This window comes from Lactuca serriola, chromosome 2 (genome assembly GCF_051521515.1).
Source record: "Lactuca serriola cultivar US96UC23 chromosome 2, Lser_US96UC23_V15, whole genome shotgun sequence".
NCBI classification, from domain to species: Eukaryota; Viridiplantae; Streptophyta; class Magnoliopsida; order Asterales; family Asteraceae; genus Lactuca; species Lactuca serriola.
Genome location: NC_136409.1, coordinates 207530260 through 207553174, shown reverse-complemented (window position 1 = coordinate 207553174; position 22915 = coordinate 207530260). Strand labels below are relative to the sequence as shown.

Here is a 22915-nt window from a genome sequence, read left to right as displayed (position 1 = left end):
GCACCTTAAAGATCCTTCATCCTTTTCCAAGCTTTAATGCACTCTTCAAGGCAATAATTGGCTCAACACTGGATATGGCGGCTAGGGTTTGGTATTCTGGGTTAGAGAGGCAGTAAAGGAACCCTAGGGAAGAGAATGGGGCGCTTAAATAGGCTCCAAGTCCCGAATTTAGGGTTTTCCTCGTATAGACAAGACTCGTCGAGTCTCCTTGGCCGACTCGCTGAGTCGGTCACTTACTCCTCGACCCGGATCCCGCTCGGACTCGCCGAGTCGTCCCTTAACTTAGGGTTTCCTTACCTTTCTTGGCCTTCCTGACTTTGGGTGTTACAAATTTGAAGTTAAGAAATCAAAAAATGGAAAAGCTCAGTTGTAAGGGGCCAAACAAATTAATTCTTAAACTTGGAAAAAGTCACATCTTATATATAATAATTTAGTTTCTTGCTCATATCCATTGAATGGACATTACTGAATCAAACCTAGCGAAGATATGACATTGTAGCAAACACTTTTGAGTTCTTCACTTGTTAATCTAATAAATATTTAGATCATCGACAATGTTCTTACTACATTTAGTATTGCCAAAGCTTTTTTTTTTTTTGGGGGGGGGGGGGGGGTATTTTTGATGTTGGTATGAACTGTGAATCCTTCTCTATTTTTTGTGTGGGAAAAAATTGCATCTTTTGTCCTATTGACATCACTCTTAGGCAATAGCATGCCAAGCGTGGCATTGACACCTATTGCTTTTTCACATAGGAAACAGCCTGGCAGGCTTAACTTGATAATTCCTTTTGTCTTGTTGAAGTACATACTTTACCTTGATCCGTTGCTAATTTCAATCACCTAAAGGCAAAAACAATACATAGTTTAGCAAATAGGGTACCCCACTAAGGTGTTGAAACAATGAAAATAGTCATAAAACTAAGTTAAACTTGATTATCTATAAACATCACTGCCAAAACCTAACTGTCAAATTTGCAAATAACAAAAATAGCAGAAAGATGAATGTGAATATAACTCCATGTATTGATTGCCCTTCTTGTCATTCACAAGTTTTTGTCCCCTGTGCCTGTCACTTTCTTGTGCCCTGTGCCTTATCTTGAAAAGACCTTGCTGACCCTGTAAAAGACCAACACAAACATGATTCACAATATGAGAGGTTTAGATTTATAACCAGAGAAAGTCTAGGGGCTCTGCTTCTGACATGCACGATTCTGATTATAATCCCAACTACATTAATAATTCACCTTGGATTATGTCTTCCATATTTTCTTTATAGCATGAATTGGGCAAATACACCAAAAAATCATTAAATGTTTAGAGATATTCCAAAGTTTTTGATTTTTTCAGTTGCCATGTTCATCTTTAACAGTTCAGAGATAACATGTTATTGTATTGTCAATAAATACTATTACAATCGAACATATATAAACACCATATTTGTTCCCCTTTTCAGAAAGGAAACATTACAGAAATAGTAATAAAACATATAACTTCAAAATACATGCCATGAATACAAAAAATGAAATGAAAAGTAACAATAAGAAAAGATCTAACCTCTGGTTCTTTCACGAAGGGTTTTTACAACAAAAAAGGGGTCTTCCTAAGACCTTCTCTATTGATTTCTTCACCCAAACCCAACAACAAAACCTTCACATCATCTTTAATGGCTAAAATCTTTAGTTTTTTCTCAAACCCATAACCAACAAGCTTCGCTCCATCTTCTATTCTAGTGACCATCATCCAAGGCTCCCTTTAAATTAAAGAAATGTTAACAAAAAATAAAAACTCCTTGCAAACCCGAATCAGATCCAAACCAAGATCTAAATCTTATAATTAAAACCCTTTTTAATTCATCAATGAAGATTGAAGCTTTAAGTAAAAACATCCAAAAATCAAAATCCTCAGTTCACAAATCAGAAGAATAGATTAAAAAACAATAAACCAGCCAAGTAGAAACACTTTTTGGAACACCAACATTCTTCATGGTAACTCTAGAAGTTGCTTGGTTCCCCTATAACATGAATACTATCAGGCTGCAAAAAGGTATTACCGCATTATCAAGAATTTTAATATAAGTGACGATAATAAATTACTTACATTTGGCCCAATGAAGTTAATGTCATTCCTCCTAATTCAAGGAATGGTTGAAATGCAGCAACCAGAGCACTTGCATTTGTGAAATTCAACCTTGTTACATCCCACTTGTTGTATGCCTACACCCAAAATTTTCGGAGATATATACCTTGCTAGGATTTAAAGATATCAAGAATCCTAATTTTAACATAACAAATGGATGGATTAACAAATACGATGAAGATACTGGTGAGGAGTTAAGTTATCAAATGCTTTATCCATCTTCGAGAGACTTAGTGATAAAAAACACATACAAATGAGAAGAACTTCTCTAATGCCCCATAAACTGATTTGAATCCCATTTTTCAACCTTGGATAATCCTAGAAAACACTTGCAAAATAGTGAAAATAAACTCTGACCCCATTGAAGACTGTAGAAAAAACCAATAAGTTCCCAACAATTAAATAAATTATGAATTACAAAGAACATAAGTTTTCGATGATGAGTCAGGCATTCGTTAAGCCACAAGAATTCATGGAATCATGAAATAAATCTACACCCCATTAAAGAGTGGGTTAAAAATCAATCACCCCAAAGAATTTAAGAAAACTAAATTACACAGAACTTAATGGAGACGAAACATGCAAATATATAATAATTAATTTTTGACAATTACATAAGTACACCAAGGTGAGACATTTATTTGATTATATGTTTTGAATTGTTAATTTCTTTGAAAAAACATTCACTTGCCTAGTTTGAAACATATGAAAGCAATTTCCCTTGTAAGAAATTAAAATTCCAAGCATCAATGAGAAGAAAAAAACAAATATTAGAGACATGGAAAACAAAAACATAGTAGATTGGGAAGCCGTGGGACAAACCTGACGAGGAGAACCGATAAATGCCAATGCCAACTGAGTGAAGAACGAGGCATTAATTTGATTCTTTCTCAGATCTCAACAAGGTCAGTTTCGCCAATCTCCACATTTGGGAATTATAAGAAACATTTCATTTTGGGGCGGTGCCTAGAAGATCGATTGTGAGAAAACCCAAATCGCCTCTAAAAGGTGAACCCGGTCTTAAAAAAGCAAACCGTTCCTTTGGGTGTACCCTATAAATACCTTCCCTGAATGACAACAATAAACCAAGAAAAAAAATCCTTGACACAAACGGAATACGATGAAAATGAAGAACATGTGAGTGTGGTTTTAGTAACTAAAAGCCCTAATTTCATAAACTAAAAAAAATAAAATAAATACTCCTTCGGGATCGATAATTGTCAATGAGTGAAGACAATCCCATAAGAATAGATGAAGATGGCTGGCGAGGATTGGTATTTATAGATGGGAGGACAAATTGACGACACTTGCCGATTAAGAAGCGGTGGTGGATGACGATTTAATTCTCTGGTCTTCAACTTGATGCCATATGCTCTTCTCCAAACCCATCTCACGCGTTGAAATTCACATGAGAAGGATTGAGTCGACGTAATGATAAAACGCATCGGTAAATTGCGTCGATTAGGGGATGGGTTACGTGCTTTGTTGGAAGCTTGTTAATTTTATTTTAGCGGCCTCTCAGAAAAAGGGTCTTTATTTATATATAGTAATGATATATATATATATATATATATATATATATATATAATAATTACTTTTGAAAGATGAGTGTTATTGCACTGATGTAAGTAGTCATTGCAAAGCTGATATGGCACAATTGAAAGATTAGTGACATTACACTGATGTGGATGGTTTAATATGTCTGCATGCCCTATGTTCACAGTGTATTACCATCTTCGTCTTCCCAATTAACTCCCATCGCCGACATACCTACCTTTTGTGTTAAAGGTCACCATCGTGGATAGCAATCCTCCTCCGACATTTCATAACAGTATCTATGTCCCTATATATGAAAAACATTGTGAATTTTACCCCATTCTTCCCATGTTTTATAAACCCGTAGGGTGAGATGGTGGAGGTGGCAGATTTACCCCTCTTCTTCCCATGTTCTGAAAACCTGCAAACATGTGAGCATGTAACATATCAATAGCAAGATGGACGGAAATTGCATTCCAACTTGGACAAATTGAAACTCTGAATGTTACGGCCATGCTACACCGTATTCCATCCAAATTGAAGCTTCATATATAACCTAATGTAACTCCTCGATAGCGGTCGCCATGGATGGACTTGGAGGCACAAAAACATAGGTTAAGGTACAAAAGTCTCTTCATCGAATCCATAGTTGAAATTCTAGAGATGATTCATCAAAATCACCTATGCTTGCTTCTAGTTTTGGATCCAGAAGACCATATTGAAGATCAAATATATAATTAATTAAAGTTGTGGTCCCTATGGTTTGATTAGTTTCAGTCAGACCTTTGAAAAATCGACAAGATGCATCCTGTAATTTAAAGAAATTGCATTGTACATCCTTAGTCCATTTAAAAAGACCATTTACCCTTACTTTTATATTTTTGTCTTTTCTTTTATCATTATATATATATACATGTATATATATATATATATATATATATATATATATATATACATATATAGGTTTAGGTTCTATGTAAAACAAAAAACCCTAAAAAAAACCTCAAAAATCATAAAAAATACATAAAAAAATATTTAGAGATCACAAATCTTTTTTTTTTACTTTATTGTCACACCCCAAACTGGAACTGCGGAAACGTTTGAGGACAGAGGACGTCATGTACAGTATCACAACAATTGTATAATAGTAATCAAAGCAACAACAACCATTGTATTATATACATGGTTTACATTGTACTTGATTTACATAATGCTTGACTGCAATAGCGAAAAGCAAAACAAAGACTTGAAGCTACTATGCTCCGTCTTCTCGAAACCTGTATGTATACCTGTCTACTAGTTTCATGAGAATACAAGTGATTTTGTAAAATGTCAACATTAAATGTTGGTGATTTCATAAGCATTTTGTTTTACAAAAATAAGTTCTTATTCATTGAAAATGTTTGTGTGTTCCTTCAGAAAACCCTATACTTTCTCAATAAAATGGAATGTAGTCTTAGGCCTTAAGACCAAAATATATATGTTTCTTATGCTTAAAGAATATAATGTAACACTTTGATTTCATAAAAGAAACGTGACCCATATTGGTTCCTACTATGGTTCCGAACCTAAGAGTAAGTAATTGTATTTGTTTCCAGAAAGTTGAATTGTAAACTGTTTACTAGTAAAATAATGATGTTTATTTCTTTTCGGAAAATCCTATATTTTTTCCATAAAACTAAATTGTAGTCTTAAACATTCCAAGACCAAAAAGTATAAGTATAATTGTCATACTTAGTTTAATGATACGTAGTTTTATTCATAAGTAAAACTAGTTGAAGACATGTTTGCACTGTAACCGGATGTGATATTGATACCCTCCTATGATCACTTTGTACATACGAGTTATATAAAATCGAGGTCGAACACGCAGTCGAATGGATGAATCTTCCCTAAGCCAACAACCAAACAAGGAACACGAAGTAAGGCGGAAATCACACATTCCACTGTCTACCGGACATAAATTTTTATATAACCCTGAGATATACACTAAGTAGCCACATAGTGAATACACCTTTAAGATTGTTTGAAAATATATCATTATGTAAATATTTAGTTAATACTTATTGTGAGTGTTCATTATAACCATGCTAATATGACTAATGGCATGCACGCCGTTCTTCAGACGTCCAAAAGTTATGACGTTTGTCACCCAAGACTTGCGGGTCTAACTATAGCGAACAGCTAAGGTGCGGGATTGTCAATCCCGTATAGATCTATACACAAAATCACGCTCTCCCTCTAGGAGACTCTGGTTATAATTCAGGATTTTAACGGGTACCATGTTTGGTACAACGAAGGAGTGGCTCACAATCCTGTATTAACTAGTTTACATAAAGTGTGTTGAAGTTATATTTTCCTTGTTATCGTTTGTATTATTTATTTATAGTATTCCCAATGTATAAAATAATCATATATTTATATAATTATTCCCCAAAAGAGTAAAATAACATGAATGTTCCTCAAACTATACCTATTATAGTTTATCTTATTTGTTTATTGAAAATACATATATAATCATTTATATAAATACATAGTAAATACCTTGTCTAGATGTTTTTAAATGAATATGTCATTAGAACTTACATCTAACACAAGTATAAAAAACATTTAGTACGATAAAGACAATTTCTAGTTTTTGATTTTTCTGTCCATGTTTTTAGAAAAATTATAGAAAAATCATTGTAAGTCGAATATTGGATCCATAAACTCTGAGAGTTTAGAAAATGAGTTTGCTTTGTTCAAAATTTTTATTAGGATTTTTAGTGGTCTCAAACCAGTGTGAAATGTTTATCTTCACATACGGGTCCGAAATCATTTTTGAAATGATAGACAGTTTTGTAAAAATCGCCATAAATTGTAGAAAAATCATATGAAAGTGTGCGATTAGTCTTTAGAAAGTTATAAACCTGAACTATTTGCATATTGAAAAGTTTTGAAATATTTGAAGTTTAGGTAGGGCAAAACAGTCGGTGAACAGACCACAACTTTTCTATAGAAAGCTGATTTTTATGCTTAGATAAGTTTTAGTGACATAACTTGTATTTTTAATTATCAAAGCCTTTAGATCAACCAAATAGGATTTGTTTACTTGTATCCCCCCCCCCCCCTAAAACATGGAAAACTCGAAAATAAGGGGTATGAACTCACCTTGATACATGTTGGAGGGGTGAGGGAGGGTGGTGGGGTGGGTGAGGTGATGTTTACTTGGTTACATGTTGGATTTAGCCTTGATATATGTTGGGTAAAAGTCTTGTTGGGAAAAGAGTGACCAACTTGTCTAGTCATGGGTTTTCACAAAATCAAAAGTCTACTCTTTATATTTTATAAAAATGTTAATGTATAAATGATGTATAAATATTTAATTTGAATTATAAAAATTCAAATTGTTAATAAAATCATTATTATCAAAAATAATAATACGTTACATGAAAATTGGGTTGATTTCTAAATTATTCTCATTAAAAGTTGGGTGTTTTAGGCCGGGTATGGAATTTGTCATATTTGGTGACGAATTCACTAAAAATCCGTATTTGTAGCCCTTGTTATGAATTTTTCATGTCGCATAGGGTTTATGAACTCTACCACATTGAGTTATGAATATTATTTATACTAAAATAATATAAAATTGAATTATCGAATTGTTACGGTACTAACCTTATTTAGGGTTTATATTCGAATATTTTCCAATAAGAGAGTTACTTTGTATTATAATTTGTCAACCGTACACTTAGGGAATATCTCAATTCACCTAAGATTCTAATACACGTTGAGTTGATCTGGTTGACTTTTGTTGACTTTTTTTACCCAGAATTGACAGTTGTCACATTTATATTATAAAAAACACAGCTTTTTATATAATTTTGTTGAAAATGTTTTTGAAAAAAAATCAAAAAATAAAAAAAATCGATTTTTAGCGAATTTATAAAAGAAGCTGCGATTTTCATAATATAAAGTCAAAAAAAATTATGATCTCTAAGTATTTTGTTATGTACTTTTATTATTTTTAGAGTTCTTTTAAGGTTTTTTTGTTTTCCATATAACCCTTCCCTATATATATATATATATATATATATATATATATATATATATATATATATATATATATATATATATATATATATAGAGAGAGAGAGAGAGAGAGAGAGAGTCAAGATCAAATAAGAAGGAAATTTTTGGTAGGAAGATAAGAAGTTTTTTTTTCTATATATTTTTTTCGCGAACAAACAAAATGAATCATTAGATGATTCATTTGTAAGATGATTCACAAGAAAAAATTCTCAAAAAAACATCTCGATGATTCATTTATACAATGATTTTGTTGTTATTCACTAAAATTGTCATAAAAGTGAATTCATTCTTAATTTACTTAAAAATGAATCATAAATATGTTCTTTTGGGAATTTTTTCTTGTGAATCATCTTACAAATGAATCATCTAGTGATTCATTTATTTTGTTCGTAAAAAAAAATATGTAGAAAAAAAACTTCTTACCGGATCTATATATATATATATATATATATATATATATATATATATATATATATATATATATATATATATATAATGTCAGCAGTAAAAAAATAAAAATATATATAATTTCATTCGAATATACTTTTTAATTTTTTTATATTTTGTTTTTTTTATATTTTTTAAACATTTTTTGAATAATTTTTATAGGTTTTTTTATTATTTTTGTTCGGATATATTTTTTTAATGTTTTTGTTATATTTTTGTAAAGATTGTTATAAATATTTTTTGTATAAAAAATATAAAAAATTTTGTTAAATGTGTGTATGATTAACATATATTAGGTATAAAATTACTTATTTTAATAGTGTTACTGTATAGGGTAACCTGAATTCAAAACAATTGTTAAGGGCTTCTTTAATCAATATGTGGTTCTTGTTACTAATTGATTTCATTCAAGATTACTTTGATGTCCTCTTGCAAAGAAATTTAAATTTTCTTCGTTCTCGCAATATTCGCCACTTTCTTTTTGGAGTTGATGGCACCAAGGTTATTCTTGTAACATTCTGTTCCTATCAGACTCCAATGGATTTGGGGATCCTTTGATTTTGATGCAAATTGTGTTAGCTTATGAGAATTTGAATCATAGATGAATAAACATTCATGGATTAAAGATGAATGCTTCTAAATGTTTAAATTTAACACGAAGACGCAATTTATTTTACAAAATAAATGGGTTCAATATTCCAAGAATTAGAGTTCGAATCATTATCAATATGTATTTCATCATGTCATTTTGTCTTTTTAGTGGGTAGTAATTGTCCTCTGTTTATTTTTATCTGAATTTAATAGAGTGGATTTTTCAAGAGATATGGAGAATTATATATATATATATATATATATATATATATATATATATATATATATATATATATATATATATATATATATATATATATATATATATATATATATATATATATATCAATTTGTATTTCATCATGTCATTTTGTCTTTTTAGTGGGTAGGAATATCAATTTAATAGAGTGGATTTTTCAAGAGATATGGAGAATTATATATATATATATATATATATATATATATATATATATATATATATATATATATATATATATTGGTTCAAATAAGAACCACAAAAGATTAAGAGCCGTATTTTATAAGTAATATGTATACAATACTTATTAAACATGTTAAAATCCAGATTTTTTTTTTGAATATTTGGTACTGAAAGGGCAAAATTATAATTTTTGCAGTCTAATATTTTCATTTATACATCGATTCATATTTTAACACAAAAATTATACAATATACAAAATTTAATACAATTCATTCATAGTTTAGTATACAAAATTCACAATTAAAATACAATCATAATATCACTAATTCACTAATTTAGAAGAGTCAAACTCAAACTCTACCACCAACTACCACATGTCAGCACCAACCATCTATATCAACGTTGTAACCATCATTCCTTTCAAACCAAATCTGTATATAAAATCATGTATTGTTAGCTTAAATACTATATTCACAATTTAATAAAAAAAATTAATTCACTATTTTAGAGTTTAATGCAACAATTATAAAAACTAATACATTCTTATATATTTACTTCACGAAAAATACTCACAAAAAAATTAATACAAATATTCATATTTTAACATAAAATTAATACAAAATCACAATTTAATACAATCAATTCACAACTTAAAACAGTTTATTCACAATTTTATACACAAAATTAATAGCATAATATATTAAATTCATAGTTTAATATACAAAAACTATACATTCACATTCATATTCCGTACTTAGTACTTATATTCATACCTTAAAATATGTAGACTAGTGTTTTTTTCAAAAATTAATATAATATTCACAATTTAAATTTTACATGTTATTCAAAATTAGAGAAAATAAAATCTATATATAATGTTTATTTCATCTTATATTTTAGAAGCAAAAATAAAATTCGTAAAAAAAAAAATTAGCAGCTTAATATACTCAATTCACAACTTAATACATTTAATTCACAATTTAATACACAAATTCATAGTTTAATAAAATATATTTACAGGTTAAAAATTACAGCTGATGATGTTTGGAGCTTGGAGGTTGTATTAGATAGCAGTTCACACACTCATCAGAATTCACAACTTAAAAAACCTAAATTCATATTATTTGGGAAAACACTAATATAATAGAAACACGTTTAAATTCACATTAACTTATAAAAATTTATACATATACTGCTTAAAACTTATAAAAATATCATTTAATCACAACTAAAATCTATGAAAAGAAATCATGCATTCAAAAATTAATATTTATAAAAAATCATGAATTCACAACTTAATATTTATAAAAAAATCATGCATTCATAGCTTAAATTTTTTTCTAATTAATATAGATACGTATAAAATCCATGTATTAACAACTTAATAATTATTAAAAAAAGCACTTATTCACAGCTTAAGAAACTAATTCAGAAACTTATTCATATTATTCATTGTTTAAAAACATACATTGTTTTTAGTGAAACATTTCATCAAACTGAAATGTCTAGTATGCTCAAGAGTCATATTAAAGTGATATTACTAATTAACATATGATACTAATGGGTCACACTAACAACAACTTGATACAATTGATTATTTATTGGAAATTGGTTTTAATAAATATTCAATAAACTCTTATAATTAAATTGGAAATTATTTATTTCTAGGAAATTATAATATTCATTAGCAAGTAACATTATATACAATTCATATGGTATGAATTAATAAGTGATGCATAACATTTTGGACTAGATAAATTCTTTTATCTTTTACCAAAAAGTTAAAGTTTATATTTTATAAACTTGGTTTATAAAATATAAAGCTTTTGTCTTCTTCCTTTTATTATTTTTATAAAATAAGAGTCAAAAGACAAGAGTATGGTTTTCATGTATGTTTAATCAAAAGTAATAATAAGCATGGGAGACATGTAAGCTTTAGGGACATGTTTGTCTAAAGTGGAAGGACCTAATGGTTAAAGACTTCACTTTAAGACAATATAAATATAAGGCTTCCACTCTTGAATTGGGTGCTTCATTATTGCTTCCCTAAACTGTAACCTCCTTAGAGGAGGTTACTCTCTCTCTCTTTTCTTCATCTCTTCTTGAAGTTTACTTTCATTTTCATGCCCTTTTTAAGTTCATATTGGTTATGAACTTAAAGCTTAAGCAATTAAGAGTTTATGAACTAGCATCTACATCAAGTTAAGTCATTATTGGTGTCTCAAAGGTTCCACATTCTTCATCAACTTCCAAGCCTCCCAAGAGGACCCAAAGAACTACAAAGGTTGTCATTTCTTCACTTCTTCTTTGGTTGGTGTTTAAATCTTTTTACAACTTGCAAGGAGATCCTTGGTGGGTATAAAATGTTATGTTATGTTCAAAATATTAAGTCTTCCGTTGCCATATTTTTCTAGTTTATGAAACTATTTTTGATCTAAAACCCAACACAAACACCTTCAATGCATCTTATGTCCAAATTTGAGATTGTTCCCTAGCTTCAGATCCGTAAGCACCGATGGTAGGAAACAACAATGGTGGTGCAACGTCAGTTGTGGCAGAGGTTCAGTCATATCGACGGTGGTAGCATTAGATATGGATGTTAGATCTATTGGCGGTAATCTCCGTCAGATCTATTGTTTCAACGAAGCAAATCAAAGAAGTTTTCTTGTATTCCATCATATTTGGATGTCGAAGATCTGGAGACGAACTAGATCTGGACTTCGAAGCAAAGTGTGACGTTTTTTGGTGTTCCGACAAAGCACAGTGGCTAATGTTAGGCGGTGGTCGGTGATGATAAGGTCGACTATAAGATCTAACCAACTCATACCAGATTTTATATGTTTTTCATTTTATAGAGAGAGAGAGAGAGAGAGAGAGAGAGAGAGAGAGAGAAAGAAAGGAAAGCTGAAACAACATCTTGACTCCAGATCTAAGACCAAGTGGCAATCGACAATGATTGAGGAAGGTGGTGGTTATCACCGCTCGCCGGAGATCATAATCTAGAGGAGAAAATCAAAGATTTGAAGTCAAAAATATTAGATCTGAAGACGAAAATTTTATATCAGAAGAGAGATATCATAGATCTGAAGCTGAAATTGTAGATCTAAAAAGAAAAATTATATATCTAAAGCTGAAATTGTAGATCTCTGAGCCAACCGGAACTTGTGGATCTGATGACGGTGGTTCGTCGACGGTAGGAGGCGGCGGTGGTTCGCCGACAGTAGGAAGCGGTGGCAGTCAAGGGTGGTGGCTAGTGGCTAACTGGTGGTAATGTTTGTATGTTTTTACAAGTTTGAGATGAGAGAGAAAATAACCATGTGAAAGTTTATGCAGTTTGTGTAGATCTGATATAACAAAAGATGAAAGTTGGTTTTGTTTTATACTTTAATAAAAAAATTGTTCTTAACTTTTAGTGGTTCCTATTTGATCTTTTGTATGTGCGTGTGTATATATATATATATATATATATATATATATATATATATATATATATATATATACATATATATAAAATCAGTATCAAATAAGAAGGAAAATATTGGTAGGATGTTAATAAATTTTTTATATACATATTTTTTAGCATACAAACAAAATAAATCGTTAGATGATTCAAAAGTAAGATAATTCAAAAGAAAAAATTCTAAAAAAAACACCTTCATGATACATTTTTATGTAAATCAATAAAAAATTCATTTTTATAACAATTTTAGTGAATATAAACTAAATCATCGAAACACGTTTTTGGGAATTGTTTTTTATGAATCATCTTATTTTTTATTAATTTTTATGATTTATTTATTTTGTCCTCCAAAAAATATATGCCGTAAAAAAACCTTCTTACATTCTTATCAAATTTTTTACCGTATATATATATATATATATATATATATATATATATATATATATATATATATATATATATAGTTAGGTTAATATATTTTTTATATTTATTGTGTGCTAGAATGCACCAATAACAATTTAGTAAAAATTAAATAATTATTTAATTAAATAAAGATAGATATTAAATGATTTTCATAATTATATGTATATTAAATGATACCCATAATTATAATTCTCTTTTTATGGAAATTAATTAAATTCATCATTAATGTCAATAATAACATTATTTCAAAATAAATTCATATTTAGGTTTTTATGTATGAATTCGTCTTTTGTTTTACGACACACTCACTTAAAATACAATAAAGTTGCATGGAATATGAAGAATGAGAGTGTATTCTACTAAAATACACTTCTATTTTGCTAGAATACAATTTCATTCTTCTTGATATGAATTCATTTAAAAAAAATATTATTGCTGACATTAATGAAGAATTTAATTAGGTTCCATTAAAAAAGAATTATATATATATATATATATATATATATATATATATATATATATATATATATATATATACATATAATTATGAAAATCATTTAATTTAATTTTTACTAAATTCTTATTGGTGCATTCTAGCACACAATAGATGTGAGAAACATTTGAATCTACCTCTCTCTCTCTCTCTCTCTCTATATATATATATATATATATATATATATATATATATATATATATATATGGTACGAAATTTTTTTTGTAGGAAGGTAAGAAGTTTTTTCTACATATTTTATTGACAAACAAAACAAATGAATCACTAAATGAATCAAAAATAACATGATTCATAAAAAAAAAATCCCAAAAAACATTGCGATGATTCATTTATATAATGATTTTGTTGTTATTCACTAAAATTGTCATAAACGTGAATTTTTTCTTAATTTACATAAAAATGAATCACGAAGATTTTTTTTTTTTTTGAATTTTTTCTTGTGAATTATCTTACTTATTACTTATGAATCCTTTAGTGATTTATTTTGTTTTTTCAATAAAATAATATGTAGAAATTTTTTTTTACCTTCCTACCAAAAATTTCTTTCTTATTTGATCTTGACTCTCTCTCTCTCTCTCTCTCTCTCTCTCTTTCTATCTCTCTCTTTCTTTCTCTCTCTCTCTCTCTCTCTTTCTATCTCTCTCTTTCTTTCTCTCTCTCTCTCTCTCTCTCTCTATATATATATATATATATATATATATATATATATATATATATATATATATATATATATATACAGAGAGAGAGGTAGGTTCAAATGTTTCTCACATCTATTGTGTGTTAGAATGCACCAATAAGAATTGTGTAAACATTAAATGTATGTTAAATGATATCCATATTTATAATTCCTTTTTATAGAAACTAATTTAATTCGTAATTAATGTTAATAATAATATTCTTTCAGAATGAATTCATATGTAAAATAATAAGAGTGTATTCTAGGAGAACGAGAGTATATTCTAGTAGAATACACCCTCATTCTTCATATTACATACAACTTTATTGTATTTTAAGTCAGTGAGTCCTGAAATAATGTTATTGCTGACATAAAAACCTAGATATTAAATTCTTTCTGAAAGAATTTTATTGCTGACATTAATGACGAATTTAATTACTTTCCATAAAGAGAGAATTATAATTATGGATATCATTTAATATACATACAGTTATGGAATTATTTAATTTCTATCATTATTTAATTAAATAATAATATAATTTTACTCTAGCACACAATAAATGTAGAAAAAACACTTTAACATATATATATATATATATATATATATATATATATATATATATATATATATATATATATATATATGCTAATGAGTATACGTATTTGAGTAATAAGTTCAAAATGGATGCCATTATTTGGTTTCAATGAAAGTGTTAAAGAGGATAAGAATAAAATGGATGCCATTGATATATATATATATATATATATATATATATATATATATATATATATATATATATATATATATATATATATATATATATATATATATATATATATATATATATATATATATATATATTATATATGCTAATGAGTATACGTATTTGAGTAATAAGTTCAAAATGGATGCCATTGTAATAGAAAAAATATCAATAAGATCTTTTTTCTATTTTTATTTTTATTTTTTTCTTTTTTGATTATTTTTTTTTTGTAAAATAGTAGTTTTAAAAAACAAATTTTTATTATGAAATTATATTAAATGCAAGGGTAAAATGGTAAATAAAGGAAATGATCATTGGGTATTTTACATTTTCATATTTGATCCAAGGATAAATTGATATTTAAAAAAAAAAATCAACTCAAAAGTTAGATTTAACAGCTGAACGAGCAATTAGAAACCAAATGGATCATCACTGCAACGCCAACAAAAGATATAATAAATATGTTACTTTTTGGAAACTACAAGGACCGTTTATGAAATTTGTCAAAACGGATAGATATATGTGAGGGTCTGTATACGATGCTAATCATATAATTAAACCTCTTATATATCATCAATATTGATCCTTACACCCTGCTGCGGACAAAACACTCATTTCCAACAACTCAATCTTTTAGAAACGAAAAATTAGAAAAGAGTTATGATGTATAGACGATTTGATTGAATAGCGATTACAACAAATACAAACACATGAACTAAATGATAAACTCCAAACGGATCTGTTTTTAATAAACTTCAACAGTCTCAAAATCAAAGGAAACTAAAATACTTGTAGAAGACGAATAAGAAGATAAGTTTCTTTCAATAATCTCAACAAAACGAATATGATTAGGATAAGGTGTGTAATCAATTATCTGAACCAACCACAAATAAAAAAAGATTCATAAATTCAGAAAAAACATAAAAATGCCATTTTGAGCTCTAACAATCCCAAATGACCGAGATCTCGAAATTAAATTGTATCAAATCTGAAAAGTTTTGACACCATGAATTGAAGTCGAACAAGTTTTACCTCTTCATCCTTTATTTCTACTTTCTTGATGGATTTGTAGAATATCAAGAACCCAAATCGATTTAAATTTATTTTTCGATTTTGATTTTTGTTTTGCAGATTCAGTGAAAACCTTCATCTCGATTTCTCTCCCTGTATAAATTTTGAAAGAGGTTAGTTTTTAGTTTTCTTATGATTGCTACAAGTTCATAATATCTCGAGAAACCCAGCTCTGTCTATTTATATCTGAAACATCCCTAAAATACGGTCCAAAATTTTCACTTTTAATTTATAAATAAAACCATAGTGAACCAAATCATCTCATAAAAACATAGGTGATAGTATCTCAAAACATCATATCAAAACAATGTATCAAAATCACATGTCCAAATATAAGAGTAAATCATCCCAGGCTAAACGTTGTGGTGTGTGCAATGCAGTCATCCCGAGTTCTTCCCCTTACTAGCAGAAGTACCTGAAACCAAAATTGAAAACTGTAAGCACGATGCTTAGTGATTCTCCCCAAACTACCACATATCATACACATAATCACATAAACACATAACACATAACTTGGGCTTAGCCCACTACATGGGGCCCCGCCCGACATCAAACCGAAGTGCGGCATCGGGCCTTGCCCGACATTGGACCGAAATCCGGCATCGGGCCCCGCCCGACATCAAGCAAAGCTCGGTATACATAAGCATGTCAACAAATACATATAAACATTCATCGGGCTTGCCCCAGCATCGGACCGAAGTCCGAAAACATTCCAATAGACACATGCAAGAATCACGAAGACATCAAGCATACAACATTCCTCAGGCTTGCCCCGACATCAGACCGAAGTCCAAAAACATATAAACCTACATTTGGCATAGCTCGGTATCGGACCTTAGTCCAGCATATGCTAACATACATAAACAGGGCGACATTGGTGCCTTCGATCCATTCCTAATGGAGAAAAACTCACCTCGCAAAGCTGACTGTGAAATCTCGCGCTGAGGAATCTCTAATGGCTGCTCCAACGATTCCCCGACTATCATTATTACAATAACACTTAGTCAAAATCCAATAATCATTTTTAAGGTAAAATGACCATTTTACCTCTGGTCAAAGTCAACATTCTGGTCAAGGTCAACATTATGGTCAAAAAGTCAACATTCTAGGTTGACTCAACTCGTCGAGTTGACCCATCAACTCGCCGACTTCCATAAATCAGAAACCCTTAAATCGCGATCCAACTCGTCGAGTCATCCCCTTGACTCACCGAGTTCCCTTGCTACTCGTAGTCGTGATAAAGCAAATCAACTCGTCGAGTCCCTCCTCAGACTCGTCGAGTTCTACCCTATTCAGAATCGAGACAAATCGACTCAACTCGTCGAGTTCCTTTATGGATACGACGAGTTTCTCAGTCTGTTTGGGCCATCTTAATAGATTAAGCCCCTACTCTTTAGATCTAAGCTTCATTTTTTTTTTTTGGAAGAGACCAGAGTCTCGGCAAAACTAGATCTAAGCTTCATGCTTCTCATATACATTGAAAATGTCCTTTTAAGGGTAAAGTTTCCAACTTTACCAGTTAATACCTTTACTTAATGGGTTTAGCTCAAACCCTAACTCTTTAGGACCTAGATCTTGGTCCACAAGTCACCTATACTCCAAGCTAAGGCATACAAACAGAGATCTAGACCCTAAACACTTCATGAACACGTAAAGCTTCCACCTTTCTCCCCATGCATGACCTTTTGGAGCTTAAAAGGCCAAAATGACATCCTATAGCTTGCATGGGGCTTTAATGGCCATAAAGTTTGTACCTTTATGCCATGAAAGCCCTCCATGATTTTAGATCTGACAGTTTACTCACTTGGGACGTCCATATCCCAAAGATCAAGCTTCTTGGACCAAAAACTCAATAAAATGATAATAAAGAGATCTAAGAAGTTACTAAGCAAGTTTGAGACTTGCTTGCCAGGAAATGATGAGAACAAAATTAAGTCTTTGGATCTACTAGCTTTTTCTTGAATCCTCATGCTTCTCCTTCCTTCACAAGCTTCAACACACACAATACTTCACTCAAAATGGCTCATAAGCTCACAAATGCATTAAGGTTTCTGGATCTAGGGTTTGGTACTTGGAGGCTGGAATGGGATTAGGATGCTTAAATAGGGTGCAAAATCCCGGATCTAGGGTTTCCTAAACCCCGTCCAACTTGTCGAGTATATCCTCTCCAACTCGTCGAGTTAGTCTTCCAAAAACACATGTGACCGCGTTCCTACTCGTCGAGTTCTCGCCCTTGAACTTGACGAGTTGCCTTCTTGTTTGGAGATTTTATTTCCTCAATTGACCTTTTGATTTCCAAGTGTTTCAATACACACATACACGGAATACAAACAAAGATCTGTTTATGCACACACACATACATGAAATATGAACGCAAAGGCTAACAGGTGGTTTACTTATAAAAAATACTTTGACAAAGAAAATACACAATTTTATGGTTTATTGATGAACTTCTTTGATATTTTTGTAGGTTTACTCATGAAATCCTCATATTTTTGGGCAGCTACTGAACTAAATATTAATATGTGTTTTTATTTGTTATATTTTAGGGTTAAATCCCAGAAATAGCAACATACTTTACAAATAAATGAAAGTATGCCGCTATAGTCAGTTTTTTATGTTTGTTTTCATTGTTCAATGAATCTGTGGATGAATCAAGGTTAAATAAAGGAAAAGATGGTCAACCTAAGAGCATGTCAGACTCGTAAAAAGAATCTCATTATGACTTAGATGGAGCTCCTTCTTCATTGATGATGGTAAGTTCGTTGCTTTTATTTAATTTTTTGTTACTTTAAAATGGTGTAATATGTCGGAGTTAATGTAGGTTAAAAAAAAAGTTTCAACAAAAATAGCAACATACTTTTTGAACTAGCAAATTTAATTACAATGTACTTTCAAAAAATGTTTTTTTTCTATTTTTGATGTCCATTGATAGTAACATACTTTCTAAAATGGTAGTTTTTATAGCAACATAATTTAAAAAAAAAATGTTTTTTTTTGGACAAAACTTCAAAAATGGTCCTTGTGGTTTTCAAAAATATCAAGTTTAGTCCCTAAGTTCAAAAAACCTCACAAATGGTCCCTGTGGTTTCAAAACTTTTAACATTTGGTCATTCCGGCTCACTCCGTTAGCTTTTGGCCGTTAAGTGAAGGGTATTTCTGTCATTTCACTGCCACAAGGACCATTTATGAAGATTTGTCTTATTAAAAAAAACTAATTATTTAATATTAAAGGGTCCCACCTCTTTCTCTCTCTCTATACCAAATTTGAAGTTTTGTCTTTTTTTTTATTATTGATGTCTATTTCGGCAATCTACTATTTTACTTTGAAATGGTATATTCTGGTATGAGTCTGATCACTAATGGAATTACTTTAGTACGAGTCTAATGCAAGTTTTAATGGGGACAAAAAAAATACCAAGGTCTGATGCTAGGTCAATAAAACCGAAACAAGTCTAAATGTATGATGGTAGGTAAAAAAAAATTAGGTATGGTTGTGAGGTCAAAAGAAAAGAAAAAAATAATACCAAGTTTGATCTCTGATGCGATGTCAAGTATAATGCAAATTCTTTTTTTTTTTTTTCAGAAATAGCAACATAGTTTCTGAAATGGTAGTTTTAATGGCAACATCCTTTCAAAAAATGTTTTTTAATGTGTATTTATAGCAACATACTTTCTGAAATGGCAGTTTTTATAACAACATATTTTCAAAAAAAATGTTTTTAATTCTTGATGTTTATTTATAGCAACGTACTTTTTGAAATAACATCTTTAATAGCAACACACTTTCATTTTTTTTTACTTTTTATTTTTGATGTCTATTAATATTAGGTCAGGTCCGATGCGATTTTTTGTTGAAAATGATTTTTTGTTGAAAATTATCATGAAATGGCAGTCTACTTTTGTAGTTTAGTAGTTATGTATTATTGTGTTTAAGTCAGGACTTTGATAATTTTTCTACTATGGTTACCACTCAAGCCGTGAAATCTAAACTAGAGTGTTCTTAATTTATAGGAGAAACTCATGCCTCGAGTCAACAATTTCAACATTTTGGATTATTTAGAGGTGAAATTTTGTACTAGTAAGCATTTCTTATCCTCTTTTCATAATAATACACATATATAGATTATCATATTAGGGTATGTTCCCATTAAGTCCTGTGTGAATAGTTTATTGGATATAAAATGAATCTCATATATGTATTTGTAAGGATTACTAATAAATCAGTAAACTTGTAACAAAAAAAAGTTGCAATTTTCTTGAGGCAGACGAAAATAGAAAACTTTGCATTTTCTTGTGCATGCGTGCATGCGTGCCACTTTCTTTGTTAATTTGTTTTATGTAACAGAAAAACCATATGTGAATTAAGAGGTTGTTTCTTTTGTTAAGTTTGGAATTCTTCAAAAAGTGTCGGTTTATTCAGTCTAGACCGGAAATAGACCATATGTATACAACGATGTTCTTGTGTATTATAGCATCCTACTTTTTCATCATACTTTATTTCTTTTTGTTACAACATTATATTTCCATTTCTAAGCTATTTCTAATTAAAAAAAAAAACTATCGTAATTGTAGAATTCAGTGATTGTACTTCCCTTAATAAGCTTCGCCACTGATTTTGTATCAAAATAATACCATATGTAATTATGGATTGTCCATAAAAAGGTGGTTAATTGTAACACCCTGATTTTTTAAAACAAAGTACATCTATTTTTTAAAATTTTTATTTATAAAAAATCCGGTGTACATTGTGTTAACTAGCACCATCTCACATTTTAGTCATGGTCACTGTTCTACATAATGTCATTTACCCCTATTGGGATTTACTTTTTTTTTTTTTGGAAAAAAAAATCAATTTATTTAGCAATGCAATCTTTTAATTGCAGTTTATTTAGGTATTAACTGCAACACCTGCTTCACATTTACTATTACAATCAACTTTTTCATGGGGACTAATATTACAAAAAAACTTAAATTGTTAACGCGTAATTGGAAAAAACCATAATATTTTTTTTATTAATGTTATGGCTACAACTTTCTCGTAGAATTATCACTCTAGCACACTTAATGAGTTTCATAGTTAAATTTGTTAACTTTTTTACAAAATCAGTCCTAAAAAATTCGAATTTGGTCCCTGAAGCTTGCAAAAAATTACACTACATGCTTTTTTTTTAACTTTATTTTTCGTTTTTTAATATGCTTTATTCATTTTCGATATATATATATATATATATATATATATATATATATATATATGTTTTTTATATATACTTTATTTATTTTCATTTTTTAACTTTATTTTTCAATAATTTGATTTTTTTACCTTTTGTTTCCTATTTTTTAGAGTATATTAGAGTATTTTTTTTAAGTTTCTTTTTGTATTATATTTAAATTTTTCGTCTTTATATTTTTTTATTTTTTTTTCGTATTTGTTTTCCAATTATTTGTTTTTATTTTTTTTGTAGTTTTAACTTTTTATTGACATTTTTCAAAAAATATAAAATGTATTAATATATTAGAGTATATCACAATTTCTATAATTTATAGTTTTTGTATTTTTTTTATTTTTATTCAAGTAAATAAAATATTTATGTTTATATTCTTAATTTCGGTCCAACTTATTTTCTCTTTATTTTTTTTTGTTCCTTAATGCTATTTTATTTATGTTACGAAAAAATAAAAATTAAAAAAATTAGCTTGTTAATTGAGAATTAGTGTTTCAATGTGTGATATAACATGGAAATTAAAAAAAAAAAACCATATTTATTGAGAATTTAAACTACTGATATCACATATAGAAATATGGTTTAATTTGCAAGCTATATTACATATTGAAACACTAATTCTCAATAAACAAGATAATTTTTTTTAAAAAAATTTCGTAACATAAGTATAATAGCACTAAAGAACAAATAATAATAATAATAATAATAATTTGGACCGAAATTACAAATATAAACATAACTACATCATTTACTTGAATATAAATAAAAAAATTAAAAAAAAAACTATAAATTATCAAAATTGTAATATACTCTAATATATTAGTATATTTTATATTTTTTTGAAAATGGTCAATAAAAAGTTAAAACTACATAAAAAATGAATATTTGGAAAACAAAAATGAAAAAAATTTTAAAAAAAATAAAAAGATGAAAAGGTTAAAATATAATACGAAAAAAAAATATGAAAAAAAAACTACTCTGATATACTTTATATATACACTAAAAAATTAAAAAAAAAAGATAAAAAGGTAAAAAAATCAAATTGTAGAAAAATAAAGATAAAGAAGAAAATTAATAAAGTATATGTAAAAAATGAAAGTAATATATATATATATATATATATATATATATATATATATATATATATATATGAAAATTGAAAAATAAAATTAAAAAACCATATGATGTAATTTTTTGCAAACCTCAGGGACCAAATTTGAAAATTTTAGGACTGATTTTGCAAAAAAGTTAGCAAAGTTAACCATTAAATTCGTTAAGTGAGTTAGAGTGATAATTTTGTGAGAAAATTGTGGTCATAACAATAATAATAATAATAATAATAATAATAATAATAATAATAATAATAACAAACTATTATAGTTTTTTCCAATTACACGTTAAAAATTTAAGACTTTTATAATATTAGTTATTTTCATGGTGATTGATAAGTTATTTGATTGGTTAAATCTAACTAGTTGTATCCCAATGCTTAGAATACTTCTTTTAGAAAATACGAATGAAAATGAGATCTACAAACCGAAAAAAAATACTTTATTGGAAAATCT

General features: G+C 28.8%; 1 long non-coding RNA gene across 2 annotated transcripts; it reads right to left on the bottom strand.

The window, feature by feature from the left end:
- Window positions 1-635: 635 nt before the first annotated feature.
- Window positions 636-3547, bottom strand: LOC145090758 (uncharacterized). Of its 2 annotated transcripts, XR_013701749.1 has the most exons (4): window positions 2959-3547; window positions 1555-2213; window positions 1016-1116; window positions 636-840 (listed from the first exon to the last, which is right to left on the bottom strand). It is a non-coding gene; the product is annotated as an uncharacterized LOC145090758 (long non-coding RNA). The 2 variants fall into 2 exon arrangements; XR_013701748.1 differs by lacking the exon at window positions 636-840 and having other exon boundaries at window positions 891-1116.
- Between the last annotated feature and the right edge of the window lie 19368 nt (window positions 3548-22915).